Source organism: Rhinopithecus roxellana, chromosome 3, assembly GCF_007565055.1.
Source record: "Rhinopithecus roxellana isolate Shanxi Qingling chromosome 3, ASM756505v1, whole genome shotgun sequence".
Taxonomy (NCBI): domain Eukaryota; kingdom Metazoa; phylum Chordata; class Mammalia; order Primates; family Cercopithecidae; genus Rhinopithecus; species Rhinopithecus roxellana.
The window spans coordinates 139,279,190-139,297,915 of NC_044551.1; the positions used below are offsets into that span (position 1 = coordinate 139,279,190).

Consider the following 18,726-nt stretch of genomic DNA (forward strand, 5'->3'; position numbering starts at 1 on the left):
GCTGACTCCTTCAAAAACAACATCTTTTCTCATGTGGAAATAATGCCTGGGAAAGAACTAGAATGTCCATGTGACCAATGAGGTCATATCAGTCTTGAGTGGGTTTGGCTGCCTTGTCTGTTAATCTCCTGGTGCCAAGTGAAACACAGCCCAGGGAAAAATTATGTGCACCATTTATTATCATGTACATCCTTGGAATGAACTGAAGGGGGCAATATTGACTAAGAAAATTCAGCAGGGCAGTACTTAAGGAAATAAAACTTGGGAACACTGTAACATTATTTAAGATAAAAATCATTTTTGTTTGCCAGCTGCTACGACCATTACACACATATACACATACACAATGCACACTAAAGAATTACTGAAGGGCGCAAAGTTTCAAGTATCATGGCTTGTATTATGAATTATATTCATAGATTATAATAACAGCCAAGTTTGTTTTTGTCTGTAAAGTATACTTTAAAAGGTATATTTTAATAGGTTTGGCACAAGTTTAGCTAACTGTATTAGTCTTTCTATCTAACTCACTCTGTGTGAAGTCCCTCACATAATAGATTTTGGTTGTTTCACACCAAACATGATTTTTTCTTTCAATTGGCTTAATGGAGATAGATAAGAGTAGATAAATCAGGCCGGAGGTGCCTCTCCTTCCAAGAGCACTTTTCCTATTCGATTTCCTCTAGCCTTTATTGAGGAAAGCAGATATTCTTGTAACAAAATATTTAAACTTCTGCTACAGGCCAGGCAAGGCAGCTCACACCTATAATCCCAGCACTTTGGGAGGCCAAGGCGAGAGGATCACTTGAGCTGAGGAATTTGAGACCAGCCTGGGAAACATAGGGAGACCTTGTCTCTTAAAAAAAAAAAAAAAAAAAAAGGAAATAGCTGGGTGTAGTAGCATATGCTTGTGGTCCCAGCTTCTCAGGAGGCTGAGGTAGGAGGATTGCTTGAACTTGAGAGGTAGAGGCTTCAGTAAGCAGTGATTGCACACCAGCCTGGGTGACAGAGCGAGACCCTCATCTTAAAAATAAAATAAACTTGTGCCACAAGTTGTCACAAGTTTATACTTAAATGATGACAAATATATCAAAAATAGTTTTTCACTTAAGAATATTTGTATGTAAATGAATGTGTGCAAATTTCTGCATGTAATATGACTTCTAATAAAATAGAATGACAGCATCTTTACAACTTAGATTTTTATTGAAAATAAAAAACAACCATATTATATAAACATATACCTGCTCATTTTATAAGAGTAGTCAGACCACTCTAATCTTCCTGTTGCAGAAAGTGTGTTATTCTTGACCATTCATTCCCCTTTCCCTAGATAACTTTATTTGCAACAAAAATCTCTAGTCTCTCACTTCTACTGCTGAACTGTTCATATTATTCCCCATTCTAAAACAAAACTCTTGGGAGGATTACGGTTAGTAGTATACCTGGATGAGGTATTGTTTGAAGAACAGATAATTTAGGGAGGTGAATTTTGTTGTTTTGAGTGGGGAGTGGGGATCCTCAATACTTGTATTTTATACACACATAAAATTCTACATAAATACAATTCTACATAAATGAAGTAATATAAATGCAAACTAATATTAATACAAGATAAATGAGATGTTTGTAGATAACTCTCTCCATAGCTTAATTTCTCTATCCCTAAAATGAGGTTGGACTAAATTAGCCAAGGAAAGAATACAGAAAATCAACACAATCACTTCAGAGACCTGGAATTGACACCAGAAGTAAGGACTTGATTATCCAAGGTCAAACTGCTCAAGAGAGCCAGAGTCAGGTCTAGAACTCAGGTTTCCAAAAGCCTAGTCCATGCTTTCTCTACCAGAAAAATACCATATTGTTGCTAGAATGAATGCTGTATCCTGATACTTACTGCTATCAGTCAAGCCCAGTACTCAAGTGTCACATTGATGACAAGGTACATACAGAGATATTTACTGAGCCAGACTAGTGCATCAAAATTTCCAAGCACACGTGTAATGAAATGTCCTCCACCAGTCAAGGAGGAATGAAGAAAAAGCAAAACAAGGAAGGGAAGGAAGGAACGATACATAAGAGAAAGACAGTTCCATGAAGGACAAGGGACAGGCACAAGTGTGGAGAAGATGGTACAGGGAGCTGGATCTGTGTATACTTGAGAAAAGCAAAACAAAAAAGCAAGCAATTTTCTGGGTTGCCGGTAACTCCATTCTCCTTCTGCCTTCCCTCATTGGGTAGGCTATTCTGAGAACCTATGATTTCCTTTCTCCCTTTGTTTTCTCTCTCTGTTCCCTTTCAGCCAAACATCTGTTTATTTGTATTGTTTAGTTTAATTGTGAGATATTTAAAATGTGCGCCTACTAATTTCACTTTATTTTTTTCTTAACTAGAAAACAGTATAAGAACTGGCATAGTCCTGTGTTGGGCCTGGATTGAATATTTTTAATTATTTTATTGTACAGCAAAATAATTTACCTTAAAATTAAGGGCCCCTACAACTACAAATTTAAAGGATTACACAATGTTCCTGAGACACTTTTTAGCAATTATTTATAAAACAACATAGCATATGAAGTATCAACTCACCACCTAAGGGGTTCCAAGTCTAAGACATACCCTTTCTTCTCAGTACCTTTTTCCAATAAATCATTAGTCATGAAGATCTTATTCTGCCCGTAGGACACACTGTTTTAGTCAATTCAATGCTCTTATGTTTAAAGTCCTAAGAAGAACCAACTTGGTTGAATAAAGTAGCAAAGATCAAGGTCACAAGATTTCTTAGGATGATTTATATGTCTTCTGTCATCAACTATGTTGATTTCAAAGACATCGGTAAAGTATCAATCCTGGATTCAATTCAAAACTATGGATATGTGTTGCTTTAGGCTTGGGGGCAATCTTTTTTTATCTTACAAAAAAAGAAGACTGTCTAGGACAGTATACAGTGTTGCAAAGAACTGATGTCCTTTTCCAAATATGATACTACCATTTGCATTCATATACGGTTAGAATGCATTTATACATGATTTGCATATCATTCCCACTATGCATTAGTGGAGTCAGTTCTCTTGTTTACTGCTTCCATTGATTTTTACAACTCTAACTCTGAAATGGCATTAAAATTGAAGCTTTCCCCAGCCTCCTCTTTTCTTTACACATTCTTTGCTCTTTCCACTGCTCTGGTTGTCCATGCATCTCTAATTAGACTACCTATTATAATTATAATGAACAGATTTTCAGTTTTTTCCCCTATTCATATCCATGATTATTAAATTCTGTTACTCCTCCTTACCAGAAAAGCTACTGTTTGTCAAACGCCGAAAAGAGATATTACTGTTATGAAGTCATTACTGATTTCTAAAATGATCAGAAAGAATTTTCTTGATTTAGCATTTTGTGTCTATTTAAATGAGGTTAATGAATTGAAGAAGCTCTCCTACAACAGAGCATCTCAGGTTAAAATGACCATCTATGAGTGTTTGGATTCATAACACCTACAAATACATCAAAACACAATGCAGGCAGAAGAGCACTTTGCTCTGACTACAAGAGTGTTGAATCATTACAAATTACAATTATAGTACATGCATTCATGTGGGAATTTTTATCACTCCCTGACAAATAATGGTTCTCAACAATATTATAAAGTTCATAAGCAATTAAAGTACATCTTTTTCTTTTCATAGAATTTTCTGTATTCATTTGTCTTGTATCTGTCTCTATGTATTTGTGTGAAACATCTTTAAGATTAACAGCAACTATGAAAATCTAGGGAGAGAGGATGATCTGAAAAAAGAACCAATGAATTTTAAATGAAGTTCATATTGGAAGGCCTTTAAAAAAAAAAAAGAATTAATGTCTTTACTGTAATCCGACTATAGTGGGCTAGCTGCTTAAAACTAAGTTTTGGATTATTAATGCTGAAAAACATTTCTACAAACGTGCCTGATAGGAAGTTGTAGAAACAAACATGATAGTCTTTAGTGAAAATGTATAAAAATGTCTTTCTTGGTTGTTTATAACCAACCAACATATTTAAAATAGTAAAATATATAAATGTCTTGGCCCTGTGGATGTCTTTGAAAAATAGGTACTTACGAGAGTGTACATAAAGAAAAAAAAATAAGACAAAAATAAGCACTGTCAATTAAAAGACCTGTAGTGTGACATGTTTTGAATGCAAGTTGATGAGTGAAGGCTATGGTGCCCAGCTGAAAAGCAGGTGTCCCTGAGAAGCCAAGAATCCTGGAGAGTATCTGAGAACTACCAAGGATACCAGTCCCACCACACAAACAGTAGACAAAGTGCCAGAAAACTAGCTTAAAAGCAGCTTATGGATGGGAGGCAGTGCAAATCTCTCAAGCTGTTCTGCTGCCGTCCGGGAGTGCCTCGTATGTAAATCCTAATAAACTCATCTACTTGCCAAACTGGACTTGTCTGCGTCATTCTTTGGTCTCTTGACTCCCTCCTAGTTTAGGGGAAGTTTTCTGTTTTAATACGATTCCGGCTTTTTCTCATTATATACCTGTAGTCAGTTCATAGTAATTGGTACAAGAACATATTCTGCATTTATGACCTTTCTATACATATTTGACTTTTTGAATTATGTCAGATTTGTTGGAGAAATCTAATAATATCCAGGACCAAGCTTATGAACTGCTCAAACGTTCACATGGACTCAAGATTCTGGGTGAGTCTGTAGACCTTTTCTCTTGGCAATAGTCTGAAAGACAGAGACCCTGACATTTCCTTTCCCTATGCAGTCTTCAGTCCCAAGCTGGCTCTGAGACAGCCTGTTCTCAAGGAACGTATGGCTTCATGTTAAGTATTATCCTGTTTCAACTCTCAGTCTTCCCATCTACCTGTATCGGATCACATATGAACAACAACAACGACAAAATAATAATACGCTATTCAATATGAGAATAAAATCAACTCATTGAAAGCTTAAAGACTATTCATATGAAAACAAGCTTTGTAAGAGCATCAGAAAATATGAAGTGTAAAGTCTTGCCACTAAACAATTTATGTATTTTTTTCATTTAATATAAACTTCTTATTAAGAGAAAACATTTTCTGGACTCAACCATATTGACAATAATAAACTATGGAAGAAAATGATCTTCTTACTCTGCTAACATGCGAGTTTAATTTTCCTGGAAAATATTACATATTATTTTAATTTTAAATTTTTATAAGAACATAGTAGATATATATATATTTATGGGGTACCTGCAATATTTTGATACAGGCATACAGTGTATAGTAATCACATCTGGGTAAATTGGGTATTCATCACCTCAAACATTTATCATTTCTTTGGGTTACAAACATTCCAATTATACTCCTTTAGTTATTTTAAGATGTACAACAATTTATTGTTGACTGTAGTCACCCTGTTATGAGATACTAGATCTTATTCATTCTATGTTTTTGTACCCATAAATCACCTGCCTCCACCAACTACCCTTCCCAGGCTCTCGTAACTATTATTCTACTCCCTGTCTCCATAAGTTCAAATGTTTTAATTTTTAGCTCCCACAAATGAGTGAGAATATGCAAAGTGTGTCTTTCTCTGCCTGACTTACGTCACTTAACATAATGTCCTCAAGCTCCATTCATGTTGTTGCAGATGACAGAATCTCATTCTTTCCTATGTCTGAATAGTACTCCATTGTGTACATGTACCACATTTTCTTTATTTATTCATCTGTTACCTGGATACAAGTTGCTTTCAAATCTTCCCTTTTGCAAATAGTGCTGCAAATAAACATGAAAGAGCAGACATCTCTTGAATACACTGATTTCCTTTGTTTTGATTATACCTAGCAGTGGGATTGCTGGATCACATGGTAGTTCTATTTTTAGGCTTTTGAGGAACTTCTATACTGCTCTTCACAGTGACTGAAGAACATTTACATTCCCACCAACAGTGTATGAGGGTTCCCTTTTCCCCACATCCTTGCCAGCATTTGTTATTGCCTATTTTTGAATAAAAGCCATTTTAACTGAGGAGGGATGATTTATCATTGTAGTTTTGATTTGCAATTTTCTGATGCATTTTTTCATATGCCTGTTTGCCATTTGTATGCCTTTTGAGAAATGTCTGTTTAGATCTTTTGCCCATTTGTAAAATGGATTATTAGATCTTTTCCTATTGAGTTGTTTGAGATCCTTATATATTCTGGTGATCAATCCCTTGTCAGATGATAGTTTGGAAATATATTCTCCCATTCTCTGGGTTGTCTCTTGACTTTGTTGACTGTTTTCTTTACTGTGCAGAAGCTTTTTAACCTGATGTGATTCTATTTGTCTAATTTTGCTTTGGTTGCCAATGCTTGTGTAACAGTAAGAAATCTTTGCCCAGGCCGATGTCCTGAGAGTTTCTCCAAAGTCTCTCTCTTTTTTTTTTTTTTTTTTTTTTTTTTTTTTTTTTTTTTAAGTGGTTTCAGAGTTTCAAGTCCTAGATTTAAGCCTTTAATCTATTTTAATTCGATTTTTATATTTGGCAAGAGAGAGGGGTCTTGTTTCATTCTTCTGCATATGGATATCCAGTTTTCCCAACACCATTTGCTGAAGAGACTGTGTCTTCCCAATGTACGTTCGTGGCACCTTTGTTGAAAATAAGTCACTATAGATATGTGGATTTCTTTCTGGATTTGAAATTACATTCTATGGGATGCTACCCTCTTCCCTGGCAGTAAAACAAATGAAGCTGCCTTTGTATAAATTCCATGGTGACTTACAAATATTTTCATAGACATCTGCTCCTTTAGGAAGAAAGTAGCCACATTTACTCATTTCTGATGAAACAAAAGTAGTTCTCTGACCTGTTGGTAAGTAATCACACAACAGACAGTACTGACAGTTTGAGAAAGGAAGCAAGAATAAGATTGCACTTACATAACGGGACTCTTAGGAAATTAGGAAAAAGAACAGGTCTTAGCAAAAGCTCTCATTTTGACACCAGTTGCCATTTGTCTTTTGCCTCTTAGTCCTTACAATTACAAATATATCTTTGCTTTAAGTTACCCGTTAGGTAGGAAGACAGAACAAAAACAACAACAAAATGCAACAAGTTCTTTCCTATTAGGTAGTTTTAAGCTAATATATTATCCTGCGGGCTGGAAATGCAAAAAGCATCTTATGGAATCACATCATAAATGACCCATGTAGGACAGTATATTTTTCATTAGCAAGGTAAGGAGGCATAGAGCCAAATAAATCAAAATGAACAAGGCAATTACTGTTCCTCCCATAATGTCACCTTAAAATGGAAGCAATAAAGGAAATACAGTGTAAAGAAAATTTTTTACTGGGGAACACATTTTTATATTTAGAAAGAAAAACTTCTTTATGTCTCTGAAAAATAGTGAACCAATTATTTTATGTGAAAAGTAAATTTTAAAAGAATTCAAAGTTAGATTTATAAAACAGGTCTGGGAAATGCTAATTATTTACTCAAAATAATAGGAATGTAAGAAAAATTTAGACTTGAAAAAATAACTTCTAAGTGAATGCCAATGATCAGCAGGAATTAACATTTAGATAGCAACACTGTCCTCGATGTCTTTTAGATATGTAATGCTATAGATTTTGTAGAAATATAATGACCATTATTATAGTGAATTCTTCAGTATACATATTAGTGAAAATTGACAATAACATCTTCATAAGCAGTGAGATTCCCAGAGTTCAAATGTCTCTTAAGTTTGAATAGGTAGTATCACCTATAGTTAGTGGTTGTTGCTGATAAATTGATTTTTGTAATGCTGTAAAGTAAGTAGGTATGAGACAATTACTTGTCCCTCCATACAATGTTCTTCTAAATTTCATACTCAATAATGAGGTCTTAAGGGGAAGCTTTTGTTTTTTTTTAAATATATTTAGGGGAAAATGGTCAAGTGTGAAAGCTGTTATGAATAACAGTAATCAATGTTGTCTCTTACAATTTATATTACTTCTACTTAAGGAATAACATACACTTATTTAGGACTAGGCTCAACAGGAACTTTTTTCTTTTCTATACAAGAATAGAATGTGTAGTGGTGAAAAACTGAGCAACCATATGGGAATGTGATGTGGCAAATAGGAAGATATTTGATCTTTAAGGATTTTAGATGCAGAGCTGACAAGAGCATACCAGATGGCATCAGACCCATTTTTTCCCATTTATGACCAAATTGTTGATGCCCTTATAGACTGTATGGCACCTTCTGAAGAAACTCTAAAGGTCCCTTAAAGTACTAATTAGAAATAAAAAAAGGGTTTATTATGCAGATGGGAATTTCAATTCTTTTTTATTGCGCCGTTATGTCTTTAAAGAGAATGTAGACAAAAGCTGGTATTACTACATAGTATCAAAGAGGAGAATCTTTCTTTTGGATCATGATTTAAGCTGTTATTTTGACAGGGGTAAAATATTCTTTACAACTGAGAAGAATGGGTAATTCAGGGGGCTTGTTTACTACAGATGAAAATCTGATCACCTTCTTGGTTAAAATGTGTCAATATTCCCCTTCCTTTAGAATAAAGTTTAAAATTCTTCACCTAGGTAAATATAAACAAATATATATTCTTTGTCTTAGCGCCTAACTTAAAGCATTTTTCAAAACTCTGCCCTTTGTATTTTTGTGGCCAGCCCATTCATTGCAAATTGTATGTATTAGTCCGCTCTCATGCTGCTTGTAAAGATATACCCGAGACTGGGTAATTTATAAAGGAAAGAGGTTTAATTGGCTCACAGTTTAGCATGGCTGGGAAGGCCTCAGGAAACTTACAATCCTGGCAGAAGGGGAAGCAAACATATCCATCTGGCTTCCTTGCTCCTTGAATACAGCCTGTTGTTGGACTTCACCTTGAGACTGTGTAAGTCAATACTCCTTAATAAACTCCCTTTCATATACACATCTATCCTATTAGTTCTGTCCCTCTAGAGAACCCTGACTGATGCACAACCTTTATCCCAATCTTTGCCCAATTGACTCATTGTTCTAGCCTCACTTAGTTTGTACCTATTTCAGGAAACATTTTCTGAACTACTTTCTCACAACCTGATCTGGGTTCAGCAGGCATTTCTTTATGGAGCTCCAATAGCATCTTGAGTTTAACTTAATTGTTGAGTTCAGCATGCATTACTGCTTGGAAAAGCAAGCTATGTTTTTCCTCTACTCTCACACCAACACAACAACAATCAATACACACTTCAAAATATGTGACCCCAAAATATGTGGTGATTCCTCCTCACCAGCAAGCAAGCAATTCTGCATCAGACACCAGCCGGGTGTCTTCCAATTCAATTGACACTATCTACCTGGAGATAGAATTAGATCCCACAGGTTGAGCACTCAATTCCTCAAAATCTCCTCTTCTCTTCCCACTAGCTGCATGTCTAGGACTGTAGAACTTCTGACCAACTTGCTTCAAGTTGGGGTTCTCACAACCCCTTCTTTGGGTTTGATTAGTTATATCAGCTCACAGAATTCAGGAAAACACATTTACTAGTTATTATAAAGGGTATTACAAAGGATATAGATGAAGAGATGCACTGGGTGAGGAATAGGGAAGAAGCACAGAGCATCTATGCCCTCCCTGAGTGTGCCACCCTCCAGGAACCTCTCTGTGTTCAGCTATCCAGAAGCTCCTGAACCCTGTCTTCTTGGGTTTTTTAGGGAGACTTCACTGGCTGGGCATGATTGAAGCATGGACAACCATGACAACATGTGATTGGACAAAAGGGTATGATCTAAACACAATAAGTCCTGTCTGTTCAGATTATTTTAGGCCTTTCTATGCAATATTCCTTCCTCTGGGGCATAAGTCAGGACCTTTCTAGAATGACGTTCTTGTAACCCACAACCAGCTTCAAGTGCTGCCATGGGCAGGTAAAAGGAGAGCCGGAAAAGACCAGAGTGGAAGATTCAGTTTACTGTAACAAGAGGTTTGGGAGTTATGAGCCCAGAGCCATGGAAGAAAATATGTATATACATATATTAGGGTATTATGTATTATCACTATAAATGTTTACTTACTAATTTAAACTTCATTTGAGCTCTTTAAAGGAACAGTTTGTATCCTAGTAGTTTTTATTTTTATAGTCTCTTCGTCTAACATGCAATATGACCTGTGCTCAGTGAATACATATATGGCTGTGGAATTGAACAGAAATTTCAGTGGAAGTGTTGAAAATGCATAGATAAAATTACACCTGAGAAAAGATTGAGTAACATACAATACACTAGAGAAGGCACCCAGAAGCTCTGAAGAAGTTAATGAAAAAGTGGCTCAAATTAAATGTTTATGGTCGGCAAAGCCTGAGTCCTGTCGTCTCGCCTTCCTCCCATACAGCATGAGCTTCACCACTCGCTCCACCTTCTCTACCAACTACCGGTCCCTGGGCTCTGTCCAGGCGCCCAGCTACGGCGCCCGGCCGGTCAGCAGCGCGGCCAGTGTCTATGCAGGCGCCGGCGGCTCTGGTTCCCGGATCTCCGTGTCCCGCTCCACCAGCTTCCGGGGTGGCATGGGTTCCGGGGGCCTGGCCTCAGGGATGGCTGGGGGTCTGGCAGGAATGGGAGGCATCCAGAACGAGAAGGAGACCATGCAAAGCCTGAACGACCGCCTGGCTTCTTACCTGGACAGAGTGAGGAGCCTGGAGACCGAGAATCGGAAGCTGGAGAGCAACATCCGGGAGCACTTGGAGAAGAAGGGACCCCAGGTCAGAGACTGGAACCATTACTTCAAGATCATCGAGGACCTGAGGGCTCAGATCTTCGCAAATACTGTGGACAATGCCCGCATCGTTCTGCAGATTGACAATGCCCATCTTGCTGCTGATGACTTTAGAGTCAAGTATGAGACAGAGCTGGCCATGTGCCAGTCTGTGGAGAATGACATCCATGGGCTCCGCAAGGTCATTGATGACACCAATGTCACTCGACTGCAGCTGGAGACAGAGATGGAGGCTCTCAAGGAGGAGCTGCTCTTCATGAAGAAGAACCACGAAGAGGAAGTAAAAGGCCTACAAGCCCAGATTGCCAGCTCTGGGTTGACCGTGGAGTTAGATGCCCCCAAATCTCAGGACCTCGCCAAGATCATGGCAGACATCTGGGCCCAATATGACGAGCTGGCTCGGAAGAACCCAGAGGAGTTAGACAAGTACTGGTCTCAGCAGATTGAGGAGAGCACCACAGTGGTCACCACACAGTCCGCCGAGGTTGGAGCTGCTGAGACGATGCTCACAGAGCTGAGACGTACAGTCCAGTCCTTGGAGATCGACCTGGACTCCATGAGAAATCTGAAGGCCAGCTTGGAGAACAGCCTGAGGGAGGTGGAGGCCCGCTACGCCCTACAGATAGAGCAGCTCAATGGGATCCTGCTGCACCTGGAGTCAGAGCTGGCACAGACCCGGGCAGAGGGACAGCGACAGGCCCAGGAGTATGAGGCCCTGCTGAACATCAAGGTCAAGCTGGAAGCTGAGATTGCCACCTACCGCCGCCTGCTGGAAGATGGTGAGGAATTCAATCTTGGTGATGCCTTGGACAGCAGCAACTCCATGCAAACCATCCAAAAGACCACCACCCGCAGGATAGTGGATGGCAAAGTGGTGTCTGAGACCAACGACACCAAAGTTCTGAGGCATTAAGCCAGCAAAAGCAGGGTACCCTTTGGGGAGCAGGAGGCCAATAAAAAGTTCAGAGTTCATTGGAAAAAAAAAATTAAATGTTTATGCACCAACACACAATATCTAGAAATTAAGAGGATTTACGCCATTAATATCAACTGCCAAATATGATTTCATTTATATTTTAAGGTGATGATCTTAATATGTGTTGTCTGCTGGGCCAAGGCATATGCATGTATTGGGACCATATATTTAAAATTTTTATTCTTTATAATACTAGACATATATGTACTTTTATATACATATATAAGTATTTTATGCTCACGCAGAGCAAAAATATATACATATATAGGTATATATTCTCGGAGTTCTATATCCAGTAGAGGCCACTTTTTAGCATTTTCATATTTGTTTTACAAAAACATTTTTCCTGTTATATATTGCTTTAAATTTTTCCCCCCAAATAATCTAGAAGTACATGCTAAGTATTCGAATAGAGATTTTCTTACCTATACAGTTACATATTGCTTAACAACAAGGATAATTTCTAAGAAATGCACTATTAGGCATTTTCATCATTGTGTAATTATTACAGAGTTACTTACACAAATCTAGATGCTACAGCCTATTACACACCTAGGCTGTATGGTATAACCTATTCTTCTAGGCTAAAAAACTGTATACATCACTGTACTGAATACTTTGGGCAACTGTAACACAATGGTAAGTATTTGTGTATTTAAACATAAAAAAATAGTAAAAATACAGTATTATAAGCTTATGAAAACATTGCCCTCTATAGAGTCTGTCATTGACCAAAATATCGTTACATGGTGCATAAGTGTATATCATAAACCTGTCTCTATGTCACAACGTCTACATATATATAGCTAAAAATCTAAAGATTGAACCACCTGAACAAAAGCATTTATTTAATACAAAAGAAACAAGATGGGATATTCCTGTGGAATGATATTATAAATAACTCTGTCAGACTGTATGTGAATGATTTTCTAAAATACAATGGAAAACAGGCACCAAGGCAAAATGTATTGGTAAAATGTTTATCTTCTGAAAGCACGTAATCTCAAATATTACTGTTTGAAATTGCTGTGGGCATGAGAATGGTCATCACACAGAGCAGAGTTTTCAAACAGGCCTACAGAACAACCTACATCAGAAAATACAGTGAGCTTGCTAAAAATGCAACTTTCTGGCTCTACTCCAAACTTCCTCAATCAGAATCTTTGAAGAAAAAATAGAGCTGGCTTTTTGGGCATGCTCAGAAGGGCCCCATGCTGGGTTTAATGTCTTACTGTCACCGTCGTGTCCAATTCTTAAAGATTTTGATGTCACCATCAAAAATTCTTAATGCTTTTCAACATGGGGCTTTGCACTTTAATTTTGCACTATGCTCTGCTAATTGTATAGCTGGTTCTGAGAAAGAGCACTGAGAAATGTACATTTTAAACAACCACTCCGGATAATTTCAATTCAGGCTTTCTGCAGACCACACTGTGATACACACTAAAAGCTGAAAATGATTGACTGGGCCGGGCGTGGTGGCTCATGCCTGTAATCCCAGCACTTTGGGAGGTCGAGACAGGCGGATCACGAGGTCAGGAGATCGAGACCATCCTGGCTAATACGGTGAAACCCCGTCTCTACTAAAAAATACAAAAAACTAGCCGGGCGAGGTGGCGGGCGCCTGTAGTCCCAGCTACTCGGGAGGCTGAGGCAGGAGAATGGCGTAAACCCGGGAGGCAGAGCTTGCAGTGAGCTGAGATCCAGCCACTGCACTCCAGCCTGGGCGACAGAGCGAGACTCCGTCTCCAAAAAAAAAAAAAAAAAAAAAAAAAAAGAAAATGATTGACTGAAGGTTAAAGAAGCAAAGAAATGTTACTCTTAGGTAGACTTCTTATAATCCAGGAAGAGGGGACTATGAATGTGGAGGGAACAGAAACCATGGGAGACAGTGTAACCATGTCATCTTTGAGTTCATAAAAGCCAAGCAGTGAGAGTCAGAGAAAAGCAAAATGTTATATTGTTTTGAAAGAACATTTCCCAAGTTCTGAGCGAGATGGAATTGTACCTTTGGTCAGAAGTTCTAAAGGGTATATGGTCAGGAATTAAAATCAGAGACTCCAAGTACTAATCCTCATATTATAAATGTAATGTGAGCTACTGACCAAATTTAGTAATCAGAAACTAAAGAGAAAATTTTCATGTCTCTACAAGGTAATGAGATCAGACCTTCAAGGTTGAGAAGATGTAAGAATACAAAAAATGGAGAGAATCTGAAGAAGTTTACAAAGACTTGAAACACTGGAAAACTCTTAAGACAAAACAAGGGCTTCTACATAAATAAAGCAGAACAGAACTTTAAATGGAATCAAAATCCAATACTGGGAAACTTGCACAAGAATCTGATGAGATAAACAAACCAACCAACCAACCAAAAAACCTCAGAAATGAAGCCTTCCCTGACCCAAACTAAGCCCACAATCTTTCCATAAGAGAGAGTACTAAATACCATCACTCATAGTGGGGATACACAGTTTTGATCACTATCCCATTCTAGGGTAACAGCAACCATACAGACACAGTACCAAATACAGAGTAGGTGCTTTACAAATGTTAACGAAATTGTAATTCTGCTTGTTCAAATATGAAAGTGCTACCTTAGGTTGCCTCAGATTAAAAAAAAAAAAGAAAGAAAATGCCTTGAGCTAGAGTATTCATAGTACCAAAAACATTCCAGGTGCTCCTCCAATGAGCTCTCCTGGACGCACATTAACCTCATCCAGCTCACCTGAGTAATTTGTTTGAACACCTGCATACAAGATTTTTAGTTTCAGCTTCACTCGTTATTAACTGGTCTTAATCCCTATTAAGTAGACTTTCTTGGCTACGCTGCAGGTACATATGCTTGCTCCAAACAATCCACACACCTCAGGAAAAGTCTACAATTTACTACAAAAAATATATTAAGCAACAAAGTAGAGAGCATAGATTTATTCGTATTCTGTTGTGCTCTTTTCGCCATCAAGGAAAATAATTTTCAAGCTGGCAAATCTAGAACAAACATCATTAGGAGGGAATTGAAGTACAAGATAGGTGCAGAGATAATAAGGGACTACTTTACAGCTTTAAATTAATTCAAGCCTTAGGGCCCAGATAAATTATATCCCAGGATATTTAAATGACTTGCAGATGTGATCAAGGCACTCCTGTTGTTAAACTCTTAAGAAATCACAAAGTAAAAAGGAGGCCCCAAAAGTCTGGAGATGGGTAAATGTTATTCCCATTTCTTAAAGGTGGCTGTGTGTGTGTGAGGGGTTGAAGCAATGGATTCTAGAAATTGTAAACTTAATGCTAACCCCTGACCAAATTCTTGAACAAAGTTTAAGTAGTCTGTGAGTAGCTCTCTTGAAGGCAAGGGGCTCTGTCTGTGTCGTTCAACACAGTATCCTCAGGGTCCTTAGCAGGGTGTGTCCTTAGCAGGCACTTAATAAATACTTATAGAATATTAACTCTTAGCAGGGAAAGTTGTATTTGAAATGAACATGTATTCACTGAGAAGTAAACTTAAAGAAGTTGTTTGAGTCTCTGGGCTTCATTATTGATTGCACTGGGTAGGATCTGCAAGGTTATTCTCTGGAAATAATTATGATATAGCACCATCTTAAGTGACCGAGACTTACTTTTTGCTCACACTTCCTGTCCCTGTGGGTAGACTCTGTTCCGTGTCATCCTCACTCCAGAACTGAAGCTGACAAAGGAGCCAACGCGTTGCCAGTCCCTGAGGCAGAGAGAAAGACTAGACCCCATTTGGGGGAGGGCAGACCCACTTTCATTGCTTCCACCTGGAAATGAGGCCCGCACCACCACACACATTTGATTGATATAAGTAAATCACGTCGCCACGCCCACTTTCAGGTGTGGGGAAGTACAAATCACCTTGTACTGAGGAGGAAAACCAGAAACACCTGGCTAAAAATGTCAATGAATATCACAGTTATGCTGTCTGAACAATGAAAATTATAGTAGATATGTAGAGGTGTGAGTTTTCTTTGATCATACATTTTTACAAGAAATGTCATAACACTTTGTTTTTCTAAATTAATTTAAATCTATTGCTGAGGCCCACCGTACCCAGAGTGGTGACAGAAGCATTTATTCTTTAAGCTTGCACCAATATGCAAAGAGTTTTCAACCTATCTTGAAAATAAAGAAAAGTTTTCTACTCTTTATCATATCATAGTCACAGCTGAAAAATAAATTGTATAATCCTATATGAGCCCATTAGAAGGTGAGCTTTTCTTGCTTTTTTTTTTTTTGAGATGGAATCTTGCTCTGTCACCAGGCTGGAGTGTAGTGGCTCTATCTTGGCTCACTGCAACCACAGCCTCCCAGGTTCAAGCGATTCTCCCGCCTCAGGTGCGCATCATTACGACCGGCTAATTTTTGTATTTTTAGTAGAGACGGGGTTTTCCCATGTTGGCTAGGCTGTTCTCAATCTCTTGATCTCAAGTGATCCACCTGCCTCGGCTTCCCAAAGTGCTGGGATTACAGGCATAAGCCAGCGCACCTGGCCTTTTTTTTTTTTTTTTTTTTTTTTTTTTTCTATTTCTACACTTAGCTTGGGCAGTTTGTTTGGATGTAGTGTAACACCTTATCTGAAGGTAAAAGCCTTGGCCAATTGTCTAGTCTCCATGACTGTACATTTCAGCTGTCCCTTCTAAAGTCTTATCTTCTCCCTAGGCTGCTGCAGAGGAACATAATTCCCATCATCAGATACATACACACATTCTCCCATAGATATAAGGAATCTTTTATTCTCATGAGCTCTGTGTATTTCTGCCCACCTGCTTTGCACTTTCCACCACCTTCCAAAGATGAACCTCTCTCTCATATCACTCTGAAATAAACTGGCTTAATCCATTAAATGGACTTCTGTTTTCAAAAACAAAATGTTGGGGAAGAAGGTTGTGTTCAGACAACTTCTGCTTTAAGGCTTGTAACATCAATGACCCTGAAGCAAGACAGCATAAGACACTGGGTAAGTTATTGCTAAAAGGAATAAATACACTGAGTAAAATACAAGTTAGTGTCTCAACCAGTTGTCTTTAATAGTATCTGAAGGTAATATCTTTAATTTAATGATTAAATGAAAACAGAAGTAGAATCAAATACAGAAGCTGACAGAAACTTTTTTAAAAAGACAGTTTCTATTATAACTGTCAAATTACATTTAATTAGCCATATTTCAATATTTAAAACAGTTACTCAGCTGGCTATTTGAAGGACAAGATAGTCAATTTGTCTCTATTGACTGGAAAAATAAGCACTGAATTTGTGGTACAAAGAACACAGAATCTTACATCTGACTCTCCTCTTCCATTTTACAGATAAGCAATCACAAGACGTAAAAATTTTTCTGTAATTTTACATGGTTCCTTTTAATGCATTAATAATTGAATATTACTATTCAATTATTTCTTGTTTTATGCTTTTAATGTTATAAAAAATAAACCAATGAGGATCTATTTATTTATGACATGGTGAACTCTCATCAGAAATTATTTCTAACAACTTGTAAGTTAGAAACCATATCGGGCCTCCTTCCGTTTTATCTAAGTATGTATTTGGAAATCACCTAACCAGCAAAAATACCAAACAGTTTTATGTTACCCTTTAAGGGAAATAGTTTGTGTGGGGCAGTATCTAAAAGAAAGCTCATTCTCAGGCAGATATGTTTTAGGAAGGACTATCTTGGAAGTCAGAAAACTGATTTTTCTAGAATCACCCATGCCTGTAAGCCCTTTCATAGGACTGTAGTTGGAAAACCATGGTGCTATGTAATAAAATCTGGAGGACTTTCTCTAATGAGAGCCCTGGGGTTTAAATCATCTGAGTTTAATTTGAGCAGACACCTCTGAAGTTATTATGGATTAAGTTGAGAGACCATTTAGCAACATGCAGTACTCCCAATCACTTAGAAAAACTTAACTATTGGAAAGATTCCATCCTGTTTTTTAAATGTAGTATACTTACTAACTCAATAGAGAAACATGAAATCAAGATTGACTTCAATTTATTGTCAAACTGAAGGGTGACAAGCAATTTCAGCCTTAGCAGTCTGAGGAAAAAGAACAAGAATCTGTGAACCCCAAATCCTGACCAGAGCTTTCAGCTCTGCATTTCATATCCACTATCTGATAGTTGCTGAAAATGTTAACAACTTATCAAGTAAAACGAGCACCATTAGTGAGGAAAGCATTCATCTGATTCCTTTTTTACATGTTATTTTCTTTAAGTTAATTACAATATGGTTTTTTTTTTAGTCTGAGGGTTACTGTTGTTACTGATGTTAAATATAGTAAAAAGAAAAAAACAGATTTTTCCCTCATATAAGCTTACCATTATTGTTTCCCAGATTTGAAAATACTTTACCTTAAGCTACTAATATAGAATCATTTTACTTTACCTTATGCTACTAATATAGAATCTTACTGTAAACCCAATTTCAGTATAGAATTCTGTAACTGTAGAATTAGAATAACAAATTACATATGTCGCAGCATTGCTGGAAAAACTAAAAGTTGGAATACATACCTGGGAATTACTTAAATAAATTATATCTATACTGTGCAATAGTAACTGTCTTAAAAATGACATGAGTATAAATACTAATTTGGAAGATGCTTATACATGTAAAAAGAAAACAGTATAGTAGGTATTATATGATCTCATATTATTAAGATATTTGCAGTGCTTACTTTGACAGCACATATGCTAAAATTAGAATGATATGGAGAAGATTAGCATGGCACCTCTGCAATGATGACATGCAAGTTTGTGAAGCATACAATATTTTTAAAACACAATGAAGTACAAAGTGACACTCTGAAGCAACCACATAAACAAGTCTGCAAAATAACCAGCTAACATCATCATGACAGGATCAAATTCACACGTAATAATATTAACCTTAAATGTAAATGGGTTAAATGCCCCCAATTAAAAGACATAGACTGGCAAGCTGGATAAAGAGCCAAGACTCATTGGTATGCTCTCTTCAAGAGACCCATCTAATGGGT

General features: G+C 37.4%; 1 non-coding gene and 1 pseudogene across 2 annotated transcripts; both read left to right on the forward strand.

Annotated features, from left to right (window-relative positions):
• The first annotated feature begins 10,310 nt into the window (after window positions 1-10,310).
• Window positions 10,311-11,717, forward strand: LOC115896497 (annotated as a pseudogene). Its single transcript, XR_004056377.1, has one exon. The product of XR_004056377.1 is annotated as a keratin, type I cytoskeletal 18 pseudogene (transcript).
• A 6,680-nt stretch (window positions 11,718-18,397) lies between these two features.
• On the forward strand, window positions 18,398-18,504 carry LOC115896614. Its single transcript, XR_004056531.1, has one exon. It is a non-coding gene; the product is annotated as a U6 spliceosomal RNA (small nuclear RNA).
• The last annotated feature ends 222 nt before the right edge of the window (window positions 18,505-18,726 follow it).